This window comes from Sabethes cyaneus, chromosome 2 (genome assembly GCF_943734655.1).
Source record: "Sabethes cyaneus chromosome 2, idSabCyanKW18_F2, whole genome shotgun sequence".
In the NCBI taxonomy this organism is placed as follows: Eukaryota; Metazoa; Arthropoda; class Insecta; order Diptera; family Culicidae; genus Sabethes; species Sabethes cyaneus.
Window position 1 is genome coordinate 222,767,048 of NC_071354.1, and position 22,026 is coordinate 222,789,073.

General features: G+C 39.6%; 1 protein-coding gene across 1 annotated transcript in view; it reads right to left on the reverse strand.

Moving 5' to 3' along the window:
• The window catches only part of LOC128734586 (heparan sulfate 2-O-sulfotransferase pipe), a 53,447-nt gene extending 46,201 nt beyond the window's left edge, over positions 1-7,246 (reverse strand). Inside the window, exon 1 of the mRNA XM_053828854.1 lies at positions 7,199-7,246. The gene's annotated coding sequence lies outside the window, so the exon portion shown is untranslated. The remainder of the gene's footprint in view (positions 1-7,198) is intronic.
• Positions 7,247-22,026: the final 14,780 nt, after the last annotated feature.

The window sequence follows — 22,026 nt, forward strand, 5'->3', positions numbered from 1 at the left end:
GGCCTCATTACGAAGTTTCGCAGTTTCATCCAGTCTACCATTCTTCTCATCAAACACTCCTCAACTTTAATAAAATGGGCTTCCCTCCAATCAGTGCCTGTAGTGCGTGATTCATACGCCTCCGCTGCTGAGAGGCCCGTGGGTAGGCGCGCTTGTGTCTTTTTTCAGCCTCTTCCTTTCATATATGAGGACTTCGATACATTTATTTTAAGCCCAATCCCCCTAGACTTCCGCAGATTGACTACGCCGTCGCAAAGTTCCTGGCTATTACATCAAAGTCATCTGCGAAGTCAAGAAGTTGGCTACTTTTACTTAGATTCTCGCAGGCCGGATTGCTCCTTTAAAGAGACTCGAGAGTGTCCTCGAGTTGCACACGAAACACATCATAATGCAGCTCTGATCATTCACGTTAGTTTGTTTGGAAAATCATGCTCGTGCATTACTTGCCGTTGCTGGTCTCGATCGACTGTATCGTATGCTGCTTTGAAGTTAAAAGAGAGTTGATGTATGGGCACGTTATACTGCTGATATTTCTGCAAGATCTGTCGAATGATAAAAATTTGGGTTGAAGATATTTTCATGCGTTTCACCGGCGACTCGCCGTCGGAAGTACCGGCAACCAATCGAGCGGTAGTGAGTAAGGACAGTATATAGCCAACATTTGAGCCGGTCGAAGGTCGTGAATATTTTCTGACACCACGCCATTTGTTGTTTTGTCCATTTGAGTTTCGGCAATTCGTCACTCAGCCATTTGTGTTTCGGCCATTCGTAGGTAATCAGACTCACCCTATATGCAATGCATTTATTAACTGAGTCGATTGGACGATATGCAAGCTAACGGCAGATTGCCTTACGTTCGTTATGCCTATCGTCAATTCTGCCTGACGTTTGCTTGTTTCTGTTTTGTTTTTTTCGGCAACAGTCCGCTTATCGAATCCATGCCGAATTCAGGAGCCGTCTCCACATTACTCGGTCTTGGGATGTCGCTCTCCAGTCGCCCCCAATACCCGCTGTTCTAACATCTTCGTAAACAGCGTTCATCCAACGGATACGGGGTTTGCCTTGAAATCGTCGGTCTCCGTCGGGTTCTCTGCTAAATATTGTTTTCTCTGGTCTCTCATCCGGCATCCTTGCCACGTGGCCACTGGCCAGCCCATTATAGCCTGCCGTATTTTAATCGCTTCACAATATCAACATCTTTGTATACTTGGTATACTTGATGATTCATGTGCCTGCGGCACACTCCTTCATCTAATATGCCGCCAAGAATTGATCGCAGGATCTTACGATCGAAAAAGTCAAGAGCTCGTCGGTCGCTCTCATTCAACGTCCACGCATCGTGGCCGTAGAGTACCACCGGGAAAATTAGGAAAATAAGTCTTATAGAGCGCGAGTTTTGTACGGAGTTGTAGGCTACAGGACCTGAGCTGGCTACGTAATCCGTAGAAGGCCCAGTTGGCAACCGCTATCCACCTTTTTACTTCACGGTTAACATCGCGACGTATCAAGGTAAACGAATTCATCGACCACTTCAAAAGTATCTCCATCTATCACCACCGCAGTTCCAACACCCGAATGGCTATCACGCTCTCTACCAGCAGAGCTTCGACCGATCCTTCTTTCTACCGCAGTCACACCAACGCGCATTCAAGTTCACACCGTCCGTTTAGTGGAGGAATACGAACGCTATTCATAACACGACTGGCAGTTTGCTCAGTCAAATGCCGATTGCACGCAGTAGAACGAACGCGTTCTAGAGCTTTTTAACATTTTCGTTTTGATCAAGTTGCCTTTACCGTTTGGAGCAGCGAATGACTGCTAAACAGTCAAATGACTGGCAGTCAACACTCTAACGAAAAGCAACCGCACAATTGTATGATTCAATACTTCAAAAAATAAAACAACCACTACATGTGCAAGGAAGAAGTCGGTCGGACTCCGTCCAAGATAAACGAATATTTTGCTTGCGTCGGACCGACGTCCGGGTGACAAACTATTACTGTGAGCAGCCGATTTGGAGACAAAAAGAGAAACGAAAAAATACGTCAACGTATGCTTCCAGTCAGTTTGCAGTTTATATTCTCAAAGCGCAAAGCAAAACGGGAGATCGACTGTTTGCTTTTGCTGAGATGCCGCATGAATTGTATGACGGCAGCAGCGCAAGCGGCAGATTGACTGGATTCAAAAAACAGTCAAATGATCGTTCAAAAAGCGGAGTTTGAATGCGGAAAGTTCGCATTCACGGCAGTCACATTCAACTTGCGATCCCTTTTTAAGCCCTGTCTACCAGTCATCATATACTCTGCTTAACGTATTTATGCCTAACGTCCGTATGTCTAATGGGGCACACCCCTAAAAAGTCTTTTGCAGTGCTGCAAAGCCCGCATTCGTGTGGACTAATTTTTCCACCCTCGCGTTCTCGTTCTAATGAACCCACTGGCATGAGCATCTCCCTCAGACTCCCTTTCTTATTGTTACATACCTTGCGACAAGTTTTGGAAATGTAGTACCTATAGGCATAGTTGTCGCTTTCGCTCGTCATTGCAACCCGAGTAGCTGACCCTGAGCGCTCACGAGGGCCCCACTCTTACCCGCGTGTAAGATAGGGGTATAAGATGAAAAAGAAATAAAGCAAAATTGGCAGCCATGCATCCTACTCAAGCCCGCGGGCTATTGATAAATCACGAGCTGTTAGGTTCATGAGCGGGTTGCGTCAAACGATGCTACGGGGCTGTGTGTTCGCGAGTTTGTCGTTCCGCTTTACGCCTTGTCTCCCCTGAGATACTATAAACACCTTTGTTTCATTAGTTTCTTCTTCTTTTCTACGTTCCCTCCGTCGGTTGTAGAAAAACATTTACAAAAATTTTTAGAAACCGTTTTAAAACAACAGAGGGGTTGTGCACAAGACACGACCGCTAAGGTGACGTAGGACTACGTAAGTCTCTTTACGTAGTCCTACGATTCGATTCTTCATGTATATATGCTACATGCTTTGTACGTAACGTTTATCAAAGTAGGAACATTGTATACGTTGAATCCTCAACATTGTTGAGTCAAGAGATTTTGGAGTTATTTCTATGAATTGATTGAATCTATTTTATTAAAACGAATCAGTCACACTAAACCAAACAGTAAATCAATTTTCATGATCTGTTTCTACGTTGAATAGTGCTTGTCCTCTGGTAATCGGTACATGGTACGCGCTAGTTTTCAAAAAGCTGAAAATTTTACGCAAAACTTTTCTGTGGCTTACAACAGAAGAACACTGATTTACAAGCTGCACACGTTTTCGAAGAAAATGTCATCCGTGACCAGAACACTTCTTCGGCGTGGTACACTAATTACGTAACGCAAAAATTATAGTGTTATGACCCTCTCCCTCTCCTATGTAAAAATAAGTAACGCTTGGCATAGCCCCCCTTTTAAATTACGTAACGTTAACTAAACCTCTCCCCCCCACCCTATTATTGAATGAAAATCGCACAATCCGTTTAATTTTTTTTAGTTTTGCAAACTCAAGAAACGCATCGATTCTACATTCCTATCAAAACTACTGCGATCAGAATGTCAATTCTGGATTCTGATCAAACTGTATGATTTAACACAACCAAGTCTGAGTTCAGAACAAACATTTTGATCAAAATTGATTTGATCAAGTGGAAATCAAGGCTAAAATAGAGTTACACAGCAATTAGGCATCACCCCATGTTGCATGTTGGGCCAAGCGGTTTTCAGCTGCTCAGATTTATTCTGCAAAAAATAATTCCGTATTTTTTCAATTTGAAAAAATTTGTTACGTAACTCTTCTCAAGACTCCCCCTCCCCCCTACGTAACAAAAAGTAATGCTAGCTTGTCCTCCCCCCCTCCCCTCTGAGCGTTACGTAATTTGTGCATGAAGCCTTCCCGCAATTTGTTGGTCGTCCGCAACGGCGAAAAATTCAACTTTTCTCTTGTTGCCTGTGTTATTATCATATAAACTGGGCAAGAAAATATAATAAACTCTTCAATTGTTGCGTGGTCCTTAAAAGAACGGATTGTTTGATTATCATAACTAAAACTTGCAATAAGCTTGCACTAATGCACTTAACGTAATTTTCTTTTCGGTAAATTGGAGTACCGATAACTGAAAACCGATAACCGGCTTGTTGTAACGGACCAACCGGAAAGCCACAGCAGCTATGCGGATGAAATACCAGTCCTGCCAGCTGCAAGCGACGTGGGATAATTCTGGTCTTTTTGTTGTCGTGAGCAGCACTTCCTCAGTTAATTATTCCATCACGGCAGCCAGCTCCAGTTTCAATAGCTTCCTTTTCTCAGTAGCCGATGAATACGACTGACAGGGAACTGCAGACGTACACGACTCGAGCGTGACTTTCGCTTGCCCTTGATGCTTTCTCCTTTGCCGCGTACAGACATGCCAGCAAGATGTTGGCAGTAGCTCAGCTAGCGATTGAATAATGCTGTTCGCTGGCTTACCTTATGTTATGTGCCAGAGCAAGCGACAAGAATCTGTCCCGCCTATTTTTCACGGTCCGTCATCCCATCATCTACGTTGAAGAAAATGGAGCATTTCAATTTCAGTCTGAACAAGAGAGCAAAGTTACCAGTGAACCGTTCACCTTTTGCTGCTAAAGAAAAATTACGCTACGTATTACTGTAGCATTGGTGATGGATAGATTTGTGTTGCTAAAGAAAACCTAGTGAAAAGCCCTAAGTTCCAAGTTTCCTAAGTTTCATCAATTACCGAAAACCGTTCTTTTAAGAATGAACAAATTCTTATATGAAGATGCAAAAGATGTCACTGCTAATACTAATATTGTTTATATGAAGATGCAAAAGATGTCACTGCTAATACTAATATTGTTTATATGAAGATATAAAAGATTGTTGTTCTCCGCTGATAACAATAAAGCATATTGGGCCAGCAATAATTATTAAAACAAAACATTGGGTTTAGTTTTAATACGTTTTCCTGCGCATTTGTTGCGGTCAATAGTGTTTAATTTGGTGTTAACTTGGTTTTTATTGCTATCACTTGTTCACTGCAGACAAGTTTTTAATGTGACGATTATTGAAATTAAAATTGCTGCGGCACCGCTCGTGTTGCCGTTGGTGGTACATCACAATAAGGAATTATCCAGCGAATTAGCAATCAACGAACAAGGGTAGGATTACATTTAATTCTCTTGTAACTTTGTAATAGTAGCATTAAATGGAATTTTCCATCAACTTTCTCGTTGGTTCCTGAATTGTATCAAAACTTATTCGAAAATAATTGTAAATTATTGCAACCAATCACGAAGCGAGAATTTATACCTCGAAGAAGAGTTGAACAAACTACTGTCTATCTACCGAGTTAGAGTTATTTTCAATTTTTCAATCACGCGCATTGAAACTCAATAGTTTTCTATATTTTCCAATCCGATTTTCCGATCGATTGGTGTTAATATTTTGGAAATCTATTGAAAATTGACTGAATTATAAGCCGGAGTGTGAAAACGCGTTACCACTTTTGAGGACGTCATTTCCAACAACCAATCACGAAGCGAGGATTTCTAGGTGGACAATGCTCCATTATTTCCAATTTTTCAGTAGAGCGCACTCAACAATCAATAGTTTTCTTTATTGATGTGGATGCGTAGAAGGTTTTCCGATCGATTGGTGCAAAAATATTGAAAAACGATCGGAAAACCGCTGAACTATTAGCGCTCAAAACCTATCATTTTTCGTGACGCTAGCATGTTTCGATTTTTTGGAATAACACCCTACCTAAAAACTACGTAGTCCTACGTCAAAAATAGGTTAGTGAATGACTTTTGCGTCGATGATATCGAGAAACTTGATAGAGTCCACTGGCTTATCGAATGGCATTCGAACAGCGGGTAGATTCTAGGCGTTCCCTTCTAGAGTTCGATTTGACTAGTTGCACAATTAAATTGTTCTATTTAGCTTGGAAGCCACATACCGATCATACAGTTTAAATTCCGCACTCAAAATTGGAATGAGACGGCAGCGACGATTCAGAAGCCTCACGGTTATTTAATCCACTGGACACTGCAAGCTCCCAAGTCACAGGACCTGTTGTCGTACAGGTCAAGATTTACATTCAAGAACGTTCGAAGCTGGTGTGTAACAAGGAAGAAAGAACTTCACAAGTAGTGACAGAAGTGTAGAAGAAATATGATCGGTCCCAATGGATTTAGCTTTGGATCGTATGCAACGGTACAATAGAATCCCATCAGATCCATGGGTCTTCCGATGCATTCGAAAAGGCCTACGGGGGCTGCGTCTACCTCAAAATCGCTCTTCGATGATGGTACTGTATCGGTTCAGTTGTTTATGGCGTAGTTTCAAATCGGCCTGTTCGAAAAACTGAGGCAGAAAAAAACCGCAAGTTTCAACTGTGTCTGTCTTTAATACCAAATCAAAGTAAAAACTTTTATACCAAGCTGATACAAAGTGGTTACCGGATCCTATTTAAGTTTTCTCCTCGGTTTGAACAAATCAAAGCTTGTTTTTGATATTTAAGTTTAATACGCAATTTAGCTGCGAAAAAATACAATATTGTTAGTCTTGAAGCAGAAATAATCAATTGAAAGCTAGCTTTATAACGTGAATAATAGAGTTAGTATCAGAAATGAACAGAGAACATAAAAACGAAAATAATGCGTAAGCAAAAAAGGCAGTTGTGAAGTTTGACGATATAGAAGGGCAAACCTTAAGGACGTTCAAGCCCAAGTCGTTGCCTCTGTGACGAAATAAAAAAAATTAGAAAAAAATCAAAATGAGTCTTTGATGAAAGCAAGTAAATCATCAATCAAAGTGCAATAAAACGGAAAACGAATTAATTTTGAACTGCCTAGAAAGAAAAAAACATTACTAAATGAAGTAGTACGAATATTAAATTAGCGTTGCAACTAATTATCCATTTAATCGCTCACAAAAGCATGAGAGCGTTTCGTTGCAAATTAAATAACCCATAATGTTTGAAACCTGTCTCGTGATTCGATACTATAAAAGAAATTTTACTGCATCCTGCTTTTACGGTGGGAATCCATTCAATTGACCCGCTGCGTTGCGTTGGTTGGTTGGTTGGTGTCTAATAAACACCAACCGTGTAGCCGCGGTTGGCACTTTGGCAGAAACAATCTTATACTATCCTCGTTCAATTTCGCAATTCATCCCATGTGCACTCACCTGTCCGGTGCTTTTCAGGTAGTTGTACGTATGGTGCAAATTGCTTTCACTCGGCCTGATGTGATGATGATTCGCAGTTCCCGAAGCAGCTGCAAAGAAAAGAATAACCGATTCAGTCAAGTTTTACTGTAAAAGAGCAATAAATTCTTCGCTTGATGTTATAGATCTGGCCGAGGCCGAGGTTATAAGGTATTGAAAATGAAAGGAGCTAATGGTGGAAGCTCATTTCAAAAGGTGACGAACGATTTTATGCTTGCTCAATTGATGCTGCTATTTGATTGACAGTAAAGTACCCTCCATCGCGTGGGTAGCGCGTTAGGTATCTGTTCAATCATGACTCGAGAGAAATGGCCCAGGATGCGCAGTGACAGTCTTATTTGAACTCTCGAATTTATACGCCAATCAGTGGAATTGCATGATGAAAGCTACACAAATGCATTCTAATGCCAATGGAACCGGGAAATGTATTGCTTGGGTGAACATCTTGCGACCTGCATCTGGGCATTAAATGTAATCGAAAACAGGAGTCCTTTTGGTGTTGAAGCCATTCTCTTGGACTGCTTTTGCAGTTAACCTGAGGGCCATTCTTTCCGCATGTGTCAGCATCAGTGCCAGTAATCTGCAATATATTTGCGTGCCATCTAAAAGTCACGTGGACTGCTAGTGACCATCCGATCCGTGAGCCGACGGTTAGTTAGTGCTGATGATGGTGGTGAGAGCAACTTCTACAGAGTGTTTAAATTGAAGCCATTTGCTGCCGTTCACTTTTCTGCCGTTTGCGCTCCAACGCCATCAATAATTGTGGCCATATAATATAGAGAAGATGGATGGTAATTGGTCTTCCGGGACGGGTGGCATTCAACTTCGGTGACATGACCCTAATCAGTTTCATCGGCGCTAACGACGTGCAATCCGTATTAGGAAAAAAAACTGTTATTCACATTCACTAAAGATGTATTGCTTTTGCTGAGTTTATCGAATCAAACCTCAGTTTTCAAATTGTCTATAATTTGTACGTTTGATTCAGTTCGTTAAACTCATCTGAAATAAATCCCGTATCATTGGGCTGTCATCAAGGAGTCATTCTACGTCACACCTTAATACTTCTTGCTTTATCAATAGGAAAAAGAACCCTGTCCTCGCCGGATATTCGCTTTCCGGCTACAAGTGGAAGCCTATTCAATTGAGCGGAAATCATTTTCACCAGGTACCTACTTACTTGAGATACCTTTTCAGTCCGGCTGAAGCAACTAAATAAAGAGGAAAAAACCGATTCCGAAGTGGATATAAAACGAAATGAATTGTAAATTGCCGAACTCGAGAGAGAAAAAAAAGAAACATAGCAGCGGAAAACGAGCCCAAATGATATATTAAGAACAACCGCCACAGAGTAGAGTAAGAGCATTCCGGGAAAATCCTCGGAAAAAGTCAATCAATCGATGTGAAAACTAGATTTCCCCTATTGTGTGTGCGCTTGCGACCAACCCTAGGATGACGATGCGCAAACAGAAGAGAAGACAGTCGTCCTATAAAGGTGGATTTAGCGTGTCAGTTTTCCGGACAGCCACCACCGACCGTTTGCACCATACCAAATAAAAAGAACGCATTAGACGATTGAGTGGTTCGATTAAATTTTTCCCCGCAAAGACAGGTAAGAGACAAGGCAAGGTCGATTTTCCTTTCGACCGGTCGTCGTCGTCACAGTGCTTTGACCCGAGCGGAAAAAGTGGCAAAAATTGACGACCTCTTTTTTGCAACTTTCATCTTTCTTGGATTTTGGGCATTTTCAAACTAAGTTTGTACTTTAAATTTATTCCATTAAAAATAGAACTGATTTTCCCCCTTAAAAACACACACCGTGCGTCCATTCATGATTTGGATTTGCCGTAAAAGAAAAAGTGACTTTATTTCCGACGACTCCTCTTGCTGAAGCAATTAGGACCGGAAAGACTGTTTCGATTGAAGAAGATGTTTTCTTCTTTCTTTTTTTTCTAGCGGCGGTGAAATTTCCTAGCAAATTGAAATGCTACCGGCTGCCGGAAAGTGCGGAGCATCCGTAGCTGTACATAACGTGGCCGACGCCGATTCACTCATGAAGCAGCCACATTGATTGTGCTGAAATCAGTAAACGATTCGATTTATCCCAGTACGGGTGATAATCCGTGGCCAAATTGGTATTGAATTGGAAAACTCGCAGACGATTAGGTTTGGATTCGAGCACCGAACAACGAGAGCGGTTGATTTCGAGCAACCCGAATGGGAGGCACAAATTTGGTGCGCCTGTTATTTACCTATGATGGCGGCATCGCTTCTTCACGGTCGCCAATTACACGCTCTAATGCCCCGCTGCATGGAGAAGAATTCATCAATCAAAATCAGGAATCCATTCAGTGTGGCATGTGCTCACGGTGGTGGACTAAGAGTGCTTTCATGTTCTGGCCATTCACATTAGTTCTTTTGCTAATATCCGCCGGCTGCTGTGAGAGTTCTTCAATTTTTCGGCTATCTGGCTTTGGTTTTTGTAAAGTTTACTGGAAATCTGCAGTCCAGATCCAGCAGATCCAACCAATACAAATCGGAAATTATTATAATATTTATTAATATACTTACATAACATATACAAGAAATTGGACACTGCTGACTTTTCTTTACTAGAAAAATCCGTTGTAGTTAAGATTTTTTTGAACTTTTTATCACCATGCGTCTCCATTGCATTATCGATACTCGTTTTTTCTTTAAATTCATTTTGAAATAAAAAACAAAATAAACTTTTCTGATTTATGAAAAAGCATCTCAGCTTTTCAGAAAAGTATGAAAAGTTTGAGTCCATCGATCAATCCATCAATCAAAGTCATGAATTCATTCAGCGTGGTATGTCCTCGAAGCGGTGGACTAAGAGTGCACCCATGTTCGTGCCATTCATATTAGTCCTTTTCTAATATCTGGTGGCTGTGAAGAGTTCTTCAATTAGTCGATTATTTGATTTTGGTTTGCAAAGTTTACTGGCAATCCGAAGCCAACGGAATCAAATTTCAGATTATTAGTTTATTCGAATTGTAGGTTTGTTTCAAACATAATATCCATTTTTAGGGATATTTTGATATTACTCTAAAATAGTTCGAAAATTTTATGAAATATTTATAGTTAGATGATCGCACTTAACTCTAGCACCTAAGTACCACACTTTAGGACAATTTAAGTGAAGCAACAGGATTACGACTGAAGTTAATCATAATTCGGTTACCGCAACTACTTTGTAACAACTGTGCTAGTAGGGTAAAAGTTTTTTACGTATCATCAGAGAAGAGTATTTTTTTCTAGAAATTCCGTATCCATAAAGCAATAAAGATGAAGAGCTATTTTCTATACTACAAGCAAACGGATATTTCTAACTAGTAAATGAACATTTCAGGTTATTCTTTACCAGAAGTATCCGTATTCTTATAGTTAAGAAAAATCCCTACTAGCACAATTGTTATAAACTAGTTGTGGTAACCGATTAATGACTAATTTCAGTCATAAATAGGTTGCTACAACCAGAAACGATAAAGTGTACTACTTGGGATACCATGCATGATGATGTCATCGTCGTTAACAGCATAGAGCCGGGATGGTTTGTGCTGTCTCAAGCAGTCTGCGCCATTCAACTTGATGTTGGGCCACTCGTCACCAATTTCTTAAGTGTCTCAAAAGTCGCAAATCGCTCTCGACTTAGTTCTAGTTCTAGTTCAGGAATATTCTACAGATCTACGGGTCAAGGGGTTAATGTCAATACAGTTTGCATTTTGCACTTTGATGGCAGAGAGAACTCTTCTGGGTATGAAATGGGGAAGGCAAATGAGGAGCGTCCAATATAGCTCTAGCCATCCCAAGCCCCTACCTAGCGCCGCCACGTGGTCATACCTGGCAATGCTCTTTTGAATAGCCAAGCTAGGAGGTGCGATGCTGGGTGGTTCCCGGCTGCCTGGTCTCAAAACCGCGGTTTTCGGCAGACGACGGAGCCATACGGCCTAGCTAATAGGTAAGCCTAATAAGTTATTTTAATTCGTTTTAGCTTATGAAGCATATCTCCTGCTACATAGTAAAAACTGTGGCCAGAACGAGTCTTAATACTGCACATGGATACCAGAATTAAAAATTAAATTAACTATTAGAAGCACTTTTGGAACCTCAAAGGACGCTACTCTATTTCATACGAAAGACTGCTGGTGAGATTGTTCTATTTTTACCAAAATATATTCCACATTTCATCTTAATATCATATTATTAACAGTATTATTATTGACCAAACTCGTGTTTTCAGTCTTTTGACCTTGAAATGCGGTCAGGCATATATTATTATTTTTTTGAAACGATGGTTCTACAATTGATAAAGGGACGGTAAGGGAAAGTAATGAAGGACTTTTTTTTGGGGAATGGAGGGGAAAGAGTGAAAAGGAAGGGGGTAATAGGTAGCTACGCTTAACAAGTTGTCTTTGTGACTCCTACCTTTTGTCCAATGCTGGAAGGTGCATGGGTCGAACCAAGCTATCACCGCATTTCAAGGTCAAAAGACTAAAAAACACGAGTTTGGTCAATTTCATAGAAACGGAGCCTTTCTCCGAAGACCCGCGCTGAGAAACGCGGACTAACACGCTTACGGACGAACAACGTCACACGCAGTCAGAGATGCCAATGTTCCTGATTTTTCAGGATTATCCAGATTTTTTAGTGTATTTCCTGATATCCAGACAAGTCGCTCTTTTATCCTGATTTTGGGAAAAAATCCTGATTTTTCCTGATTTTTATACATTTGAACTAAAAACCTGTAGAAACTTAACCCACGCTTCTCTACTCTCCAGCGTTATGCTCTAAAGGAGTTTATCTTTATTTTTCTATAACTCTTTACATTGTAATCACTTTCCTTTAGTTGCCGAAATTCAACCCTGCGAAGATGAAACTAGAAACGTCAATGCCGTTTAACCCACGATTACTCGCGACGTTGTATGTTGTACAACACCTGTGAAACGTTAACTTTAACTCGGTATAGGAATCTATCTCGGAACTCTGGCAATAAACAAAATCACTGTTTTCAGTCAGGTTCATCTGCAGACCAAGATCTTTCAATCGATAGACAAGGTTCAATAAGTTTTTCGTCATGTGGCGTTAGTATACGAGTGAATTTCGTTCTGTTTTACCTTGCCTATGAATCAATGTTGGCGCAAGTGACGAAAGGTTAAGGACGTCCATTTTTATTCCCAATTTCGTGTATTTGCGACTGTGGTAGATAGTTAATGCATAAGCAGCAATGTAAGAGAATTTTTAGTATGAAAATTTGTACATATTGCTTTCCTAAAAAAATTTAAACAAAAATCCTGAATTATCCTGATTTTTATTTCCTTTGCATCCTGAGTTCTGAGAAAAAATGTTGGCATCTCTGCACGCAGTACCTTGCAAGTCCTAAGGGCCTGCATAGTGTCGTCGTCCTGAAAGTAAAAACGAGTTAGATCAAAAACTTCTCGGTCGGTGGTCTTTACAGTAGGTGGAGGAAGAGGCACAATTTGTGTCTAAAAATAGCCCAACCCATGTCGCTACGGTTAATAAGGGGGTTTGTGCAGACTCCTTTTGTCCAGCGCCTCTGTGGTTCATAGGTACACGGGGTACCAACGAGCCACATGCCCTGGCGGGTGTTGTGGGTTCAAATCCGGTTATAATCTCAGATTATAGCTTGGTTCGACCCATGCACCTTCCAGCATTGGACCAAAGGTAGGAGTCACAAAGACAACTTGTTAATCGTAGCTACCTATTACCCCCCCCCCCCCTTCCTTTCCACTCTTTCCCCTCCATTCCCAAAAAAATCCTACTTCATTACTTTCCATTACCGTCCCTTCATCAATTGTAGAACCATCGTTTCAAAAATTATTAGTATTATTATTGATATCATAAATGTGGAAGGCTGGATGATGGAGTGGATTACCAACCTGAATCCTTAAGGTCTGAAGCAAATATGGCACTTCTCAATTCAAAACAAACAAATCATCACGTGGGTTAAAGTTGGTACAGCGAAATTGATTATTACATGGAAGGATCCTAATGCTGGAAGGCGACTCTTATAAACCCGGAATGCGCACAAGTACCTCTGCTTGTGGGTCCGCCCAATCCCTTTTGGCCCTTCTGTAACAACATTAGTGTGGAATTCATTTGATAATCAAATTCGGATCTCCTGTAATTCTACCCACGTACATTGGCAAGTCCTTGGACTGATGGTGGCTTTCCCCTACTACTACCTACTACTACTACTTGATGGTAGAGAGAACTTTTCCCTATTATATGTGTTGGTGATGTGATATTATTCGCTTTCAGGCTTTCGTTCTCCAACAGTAGTGTAATCACATTCATAGTAATACTGATATTTTTCTGGTTGGAGGTTGGAAGCGCGACACATTTTCGTTCCTAGTGTTTTCGTACATTTTTACAGTTTCCTGTAAAGTGTTGCGAAGCCCACACTCGTGTGGTCTAATTTTCTCACATACGCGTACTCGTTCTAATGAACATTGGCTTCTCGCTCGATTTGCAGCACTGCGCAGATACAATGAAAACGCGATTAAAAATGACGTGCAAGTGATGAAAAGATGACGAAAATATGATGATAAGCTGATATAAAGACGACAGAAATACGATTTCCATCGTATGAAAATAGGATGAAAAAAAAACGAAAAGAAGCCAAAACAGCGACAAAAAACAACAACAAAAAGATGACAAATATATGACATAGCGACGATGAAACTACGACGAAAATGCAGTTAAAAACATTTGTGCTATTTCGGAAAAATAACAAAATAGTGACAAAATGACAAGAAAAAACGGCGAAACGACAACAACAGACGATGAAAAGAAGACAAAAACCCGCCGAAAAAGCGCCAAAACGTCAAAAACAGAGGTCAAAAACGAATGAAATATGATCAAAAGTTGTTAAAAATACCATGAAAAGACGATAGAGAGAAGCATAAGCATAAGCATAAGCATAGGATATCGTTTGTGTGCTGCCACTCTGTTATTGTCCAGGACCGATGAAAATTGCAAAATGATGGCTGGAAAGAGCATACTTGGGACAACATGCTATTCCTCATTGTGCAACCTTATCAGGTCCCTGCATGCTGCTCAATACCGACGCCGGCCACGTCCGAATGCGGGTCCTGGTGGGATGGGAAGGAATGTTAGTCCAATACTTGCTGCTACTAAAGACCAGGGAATCCTCTGCATCTTCACAAGAATTTCGGAAAAGAAATTGTTGTTAGTAGATTGGGGAAGCTAGATGGATAATGAAAGTATGTAAGCTCCAGTTATATGCAACTAAGCTGGATTTTCGAAAAACTTCTTATATAGCCGGTAATTATGAAAATTAAGATATAAAATATATCCTTTTTATTGTAAATCTAATATAATGGTAATGCTACTCATAAACAACCATAATTTGTTAATTTATATCGAAAACTACTATGCACATGCGAGATTTACGGCTCAAAAACCGTATGACAACTTGAACTTATTATACCTGAAAACAAAAATCAGGCATAATGAAACGAGCCAATATAGTCCCTAAGTTGATAAGCCTTTCCTTTTACCAACGATGCCAAAAAGACGACGAATGCAAAGAAAAGACAACAAAGATATTACTAAAGACGGCTAAGAGGCGTTGTATCTCTCTAATAGGTGGATTCTGGGTCATCGGAATAGTGTATAACGATACGCTATATATTAATAAACTTCTGTGGCGAATGACCCGTCAGTTAAACCACTATATAATAAACAACAATACCAATAAACTTCTCTATAGACACCGCCTTAAAAAATTACCCATTTTTACGCAGTAGTAGATGATCGCGTTTTTGAGATTTGGTTCATCTTTGGGATTGGCTATGGGATATCAAAGTCATCTGCGAAGCCTAAGAGCTGGCTACTTTTACTAAAAATCGTGCCTCTCGTTTCGATGCCCGCTCGTCGGATGGGCAATGTTCAAGGGCTTCAAGGGCAATGTTGAATAACATGTAAGATAAACTTTCACTTTGTCTCAACCCTGGCCCCGGGACTCGAAAGTGTGCTTGAGATGCGCACGAAATAACTCACTCGATCCATGGTAGTTCTGATCAGTCGCGTCAGTTTGCCCGGAAATCCGTGCTCGTGCATAATTTGTCATAGCTGGTCTTGATTGACTGTATCGGATGCTGCTTTGAAGTCAATAAAGATGTGATGCATGGGCACGTTGTACTCCTGAATTTTTTGTGAGATCTGTAATGCTATCTGGATGCTAAAAATTTGGTCCGTAGTAGCGCGAGCTCCTATATGGAGCCTGCCTGATAATTTCCTACGAAATCTTGTCCTATTGGTAAAAACCGGCATAACCGGATCTGGCTAGGGCAGCGGCATTTATCAGCGTTAGACCGCGGTATGACCGACATAACTGAGATTGAATTTGCAAATATATAAAAGCGTGTTGTTGGACAATACATAAACAAGGAAATAGATCGAGAAGAATAAATCAAAATCTTTTTGTTGGTGGACTACGTCTTTCAGGAATGTAGCTAGTATAGGGAGTCGTTCCAAAAAATTTATCTTAAAAAGTGGTCAGGTTTTGAACACTAATAGCTTAGCGATTTCCAAATCGATTTTCTATATTTTTGCGCTAATTGATAGCAAAATCTCCTACGCGTTGATCCAAATAAAAAAAGGCTATTGATTCTTAAGTGTACACTATTGAAAAATTGAAAAATTGAAAATAATGAAACACTGTTTTATTAAAGTGGTGCAGCGTTTAGTGAGAAGCATGGTAGACTGGATGAAACTGCGTAACTTCGATATGAGACCAAAAATAGATAGCGTAATTCAATTGATAGGTGAGACTCTAACCCAGCGTTTTTCAAATGGGGATTCGCGAACGTCCTGGGTTCGCCAAAAATTTAGTTAGCTACAGAATAGTATAGGCAATTCCGCTAGGGGGTTCGAGAACCAAAAAAGGTTGGTCTTTCGGTTGACGCCCGACTGTTTTGATAATTAAACTATCACCATACGACACCCTATATTAGATAGTCTCACATCTAGTTTTCGTCTCTCCAGTCTAACCATTCGTACGTTAATAAAATAGTTTACGTTGAACCGCGATAGAGTCAGAGACAAGTAAAACAGAAAAATGAAACACTGTCCAACTAGAAATCCTCGCTTCGTGATTGTTTGGATAAGATATCATCAAAGTTTTAACGTGAATCGAAAGTGACCGAATCTCTCAGCCTCAACAGGTCGAAGACGATTAAACCTAGACCAATTTGATGTCTCTGCTTGGGAAGTACGGCAGCAAGAATTTTTATGCCGATTAAACCCCCCTGTGTGTGACCCCCTCAACCCCTCGAATTTTTAATACGAATTTTTGAATTACGAGGTTATTCACGCGAATTTCGGAATTTGTGCGGTTGCTTTCGAGATTTACGATTTTTTTCACATAATTTTTGGAGTTGAGGAGATTTTTGAAGCTAATAAGTTTTTTATACAGGGATTTGCGAATATATCGTTTTTTCACATGAATTTTTGAATTTTCTGTTTTTACAGGGTATACCTCATTAAGCATATGTACGATAAGCATACGTACATTAGGCAAACGAACGATAGGCATAATAGACGTTAGGCATAATAGATGATAGGTATAATGGATGTTAGGCACAATGAACGATAGGTATAATAGATGGTTAGGCATAATGGATGATAGGCATAATGCTAAAAACCAATATGTGGTAGGCATAATGTACGTTAGGCGTGTTTTACACCTCCTACTTGCCGTTATTTTGCAAAATGACCCATTGACTTAGTTTTAAAAAGCAGAAAGCCATTGCATGTAGGATGAGTTGATGCGAGGCCTAGGGAAAACTAACTAGAGTCGGTAGACCAAGGAAAACGAATAAACCTAGACAGATTTGGCCGACTTCCGACTACGGGTGGTCAGCGACAATCGCCACCTGGGGTGGTCTCGCCCTGAATCATCTATGAAATGTCATAATATGATTTTTAATGCATTATGCCAAATGGTCATTAAACTAAATGTTTTTATGCCAAACGGTCCCTTGCCGTTATGTCAGTCAATATTTTTATGCCAAAAAGCGTTATGCGAAATAAGGGGCTTCTGTTCTCATTGCATTGTTGCGGAGCGATAATTGGCTCAAGCGCGTACTCATAGGAAAGGGAAGTTTTGCAAATTACTTGTTTTTGAAACGTCGATGCGCCACCCTCTGTTTAGGTCTGGGCACGCCAGTGTGTGGGGACAAACGACACTCATACAAGTTTGTGGTACTGGATTTAAGTTTTCAGGTGAAATACTAATTTCACGTCTCGGCTTGCTCCATTCTACTCTATTGGTTCACGAAGTTAAGAAAAAATGAAGTTTAAATATACTTTGCAAAGCAAGGTCCTACAGATTTGTAGCTTTCTGCAAAAATATGTGTTTTGAGTACTTGGATAATAATCTGGAACAATGTATTTTTGTAAAATGGAACCAACAATAGTTATGTATGAAAAACTAGTTTTAAAGCATTCCTAAAAAATGCTCTATAACTCTGCTTCTGATGAAGATAAAAATGTAATTTCTTCAACAAAGTGGCTTAATTATACATTTTCTATAAATTTGTCGAAAAAACTATGTCTCTATCTCCTAACACAAAAAAAGATGCTTAACAGTGATGTGTGCTGAGCTTATGGCGTACGTCAAACACTTAAAGCATATGTTTGCCTTACTCTGATATCGGTGGATAGGGACAAGCAGTAACTATACAAGTTTTTTGTGCTCGACTTAAGCTTCAACTCAAGCTGAAGCACTGATTTCATATCTCCACTTGGCCCATTCTACCCTACAGGGTGTGATGTTGAGGAAAAATAAAACTTTATATATAACTTTGTAAGAAAAGGTCCTAGTAGTTTACTGTCTCCAGCAAAAACGTTTGTTTTGAACGTTTGGATTATTATTTAGAACAATGCATTTTTGTAAAATGTAGCTAACAGAAGTTAACTATAAAAAATTAATTTTTATGGAACTTCCAAAGTGCTCCATAACTTTACACCCAATGGTTATACGAATGCCATTTCTTCAGTAAAGATGCTTATTTTTGTATTTTCAACAACTTTGCCGAAGAAATCATGCTTCTGAAATAAGCCATGCCTAACTTTTGACTCTCTCATATTATGGGGGACATTCATACGAACAAAAATGTTCGCAGGACACTATATTTCTAAAATAAAAACCCTTTCATGGCACAGTGCAGCCCTTAGGGGGGCTATACCATCGCTTTTTCATACAAAAATAATTAAAAGAAGAATTTAGTAATTGACACATAAAATAGTTTTACAACGTTCTTTGAAATAAATTGAATTCATTTAATTGATAGAATTCCGTAAACAAACAGACTTTTTGTAAAGAAACAAACTAGAAACAATCTAAGACGCGTGCTGCTACATTTATTTTTATACCTCAAACATTAAATTTTGTAATCACAATAATTCTGCACTTTGTTCCAGTGTTTTTCTATAAAATTTTATAGACTGAAATTTACTTGCTGTTAACAGTAAACTGATTTCTATTTGATCTATTTCTATTTGACAAGAGTGCTTTGCGGCGAGTTCGCCGCGTAGTTTACTGACTCTTGACGAAACAATTTGAACCAATAGACCATTCGTAATTTTTGTAATTTGATAATGTGTTATTTTCTTGTCTTAGATCCGGTATGACTGAATCAGGACACGCAATTAAAGTGGATGTTTTTCCCAGGTTGAACAACTATTGCATGGAGTATTTTTATCTTTTATGCTTTTGTTTATTATGCAGCACTAGTATGCTACAGGAAGGGCAATGATACCGTAACCATAGGTTTCACTCGCAAGTAATCAAACTAATTATGGCACTATTGCAGATAGCAATCACATATTCAGCAATCACATATTCGACCTGATTTTTTTTTTGTGTAAGCTCTCTTGGCTTCCAAGAAAGAAATTGCCTGAGAAGTTTCTACTGTCTTGGCAGGATTTCGATAGTGTGCCAGTAGTGACCACAAAGCGCAACCAACAATCAAAGCCAAAGGGCTAACAAACACGTAGGTAACCGGTAACCGTCGCTGCAGCTGCGCAGTGCTCGTTAAATGGTTCAGTTTTCCTAGCACCGCTACTTGCGGTAATTTTCTTCATCAATTATCAGAAAGGCATTTGTCTCGCACGCAGTTTTACCCACGCTGGCTGTGGGCCACCAGCTCAGCTACCAGGCCATCCAGGGCAAGTTCAAGCGACGACGGTTGCGACGACAAACCAGAACAAAAACATGAAAATGGACTACCGAGAAAGACTCTGCTAATTGCATAACTTTATGTTAATTCTTGGTGTTTTGCCGTCTATCGGGCGGTCGGTTGGTCGGTCGGTCGGTTTGTTTAACCGACCGGCAGTGATATCGTTTTAAGAGTGCAGGAGGTCTGCCCTGCTAATATTGTGTCACAGTTAGCCGGCCGTACAGTATTGGCTGCTAGGGCTAGCCCGAACAAGTTCTACGACTTCTACGACGGCAGACAGAAAAAGACTGGCCGGCAGCTAGCGTATCCAGTTGACACAGTTATAGAGTACCGCTCGGTTTAACTACATGACCTAAAGGCCCCGTAAAGGGGTTCGAAGCTTTTTGGGTTTCGTTGCAAAACCGAATAGAAAATGTTTCCGAGTTGGCGAAACTTAAATGATCTCGAGTCTACGGGGCTGTGTAAAATTTTTAAGCTTGCAAAAGCTTAATAAATTCCATGGAATTGGATTATTTTAACGAAACAAAGTATTTATGAGTCTATCAAATTTTTTATACCCATTTAAATACTTAAGCGCCTAAATGCGCCGTTGCTCATAGTTGAAGCTGTAAAATTTTATACCTACCACTAATCACACGAAGCCAGGATCATAAAGATCAATACCTTCCACTGTAATAAAATTAATTTACAATCAAGACATAATTGTTCATTATATTACTGAATAGGTTTATTTTGTTATCTTAATATTACTCCTGCGAGCATAAAATTTATATGTTCAGCTTTTTATGGACATGGTTAAATATTGCTTGTTGTTAATACGGTGTACAATTTACAGTAATCGTAACAGACTGCTAGCGGTTTTTATATGCAACAGGATATCGAGAATCATTAATGTATTAATGATGCATTTCATCAAACAACGCATGGATCATGGATCATTAAGTTCCGGGACTAACTAATGAATACACATTTGCAAATGCGATTTTATTCATACCCATCAAAGCTTAACAATCATCCCGTCGTTTTTCTAAACTTTTCTTTGATACTTTGCTTACAGAATGATGTTGTTTGGCATTAAAATAGGCTTCAGTTATGGTTGGAAAACTATCACTGGAGTAAATTTTTTTTCTGAATCGTTTTTCTGGAATCTAAGAATAGAAGAAATTAAATAAGGCTAGATTTATATGCATGCATATGCATATGCAGCGTGAAAGCAATACTGATCGTTAATCTTTCATTTTTTCGAAAGTTTCCATCGACTTATGGTTAGTTTATTGCTTACTTTAAACATTTTCACAATCGATTCAATCGTGGAATATCACAGTTACTGTTAGTTAGCTACACACTTATCCTGAAACCTAAAGGTCATGGCGTGCTATAAAACACCTTTATTTGATTACTTTCTCCTACAATTTTCTTCGTCTGTTGGAAAGAGTACCGCTATAAAAAGTATTTGAAAATAATGTCTGACTTCATTATACACTAAAGTCTGTTTTTACATGGTTTGTTTTTTTTCGATTAACGGGTGGCAACTAAAATTTTGGAATTTTTTTCTCAAGCTGTCAAAAAAATACAAAGATACAGGAAGAAGATCTGATTTACCGAAATTAAAGATACATTATCCATTGTTGAAAAAAAAGTGTACATTTGAAAACGTCTCGTAATCGGCTGTTCGGCGAAGCTTTCGTTTGACGTCGAAACAGGGGCGTAGTACATGTCAACTTTGCGAATGCCTCTTTTGATTCTACCTATCAGCTGTTTGCAATTCGTGGCTCTCCAGTTATTTTTTTACACCAAGGAACTCAAAATCCCGAAGAAATCTTTGATTGGGAGCATTGAGACAGATTTTTCGGGTCGTGGTTTTTTGGTAAAAATGGGATCGAATGGGTATTCAGGAACGATTGTGTTTTTGGCGTAATGTTATGGTGCTCTATCCGGCCAATACATGTATTGTCCATCTGCATAATGCAGAAACGGGATCAAAATTTTCTTCAAACATTCGTCTGGTGCATCTTAATTGATAGCCAAACCAGAGGGCTTGTTGTTGAAGAAACGAGAAAGAGAACGATGTCCTTCTGCGTCCATAATTTTGGCTGGTCTTCCACTACCTTGCTTGCGAATAGTTGTTGGGTATGGTAAACAGTCGAAGGCGCAACATATTTGCTTTTTAAATATTGTACCGTATACTTTTTGCCGAGATTTCTGTTGAAATGCTTCTTGTTTCGACGTCATTTTTAACAAAACTGGGCAAGCATAAACAAAACAAAAAATACTAGCAAAAAGAGGAGAAAGAGAGAGAGCTAACACATACACACTCTCATTTCCCTCTGAGCTCGTTTGTTGTTGAGCATACGAGCAGCAAAAAAAAAATCTAAAATTTTAGTTGCCACCCGTTATTCAACAGTGTAACTTAGGGATCATTTATAAACTACGTGACGAATGCCGGGCTGGTCCCAAATGTATTAAGTTGCACTGTTGTTGAGTAATCGAAAAAAACAAACCGTGTAAATAAAGTACTTGATTGCATATCCGGTCAAA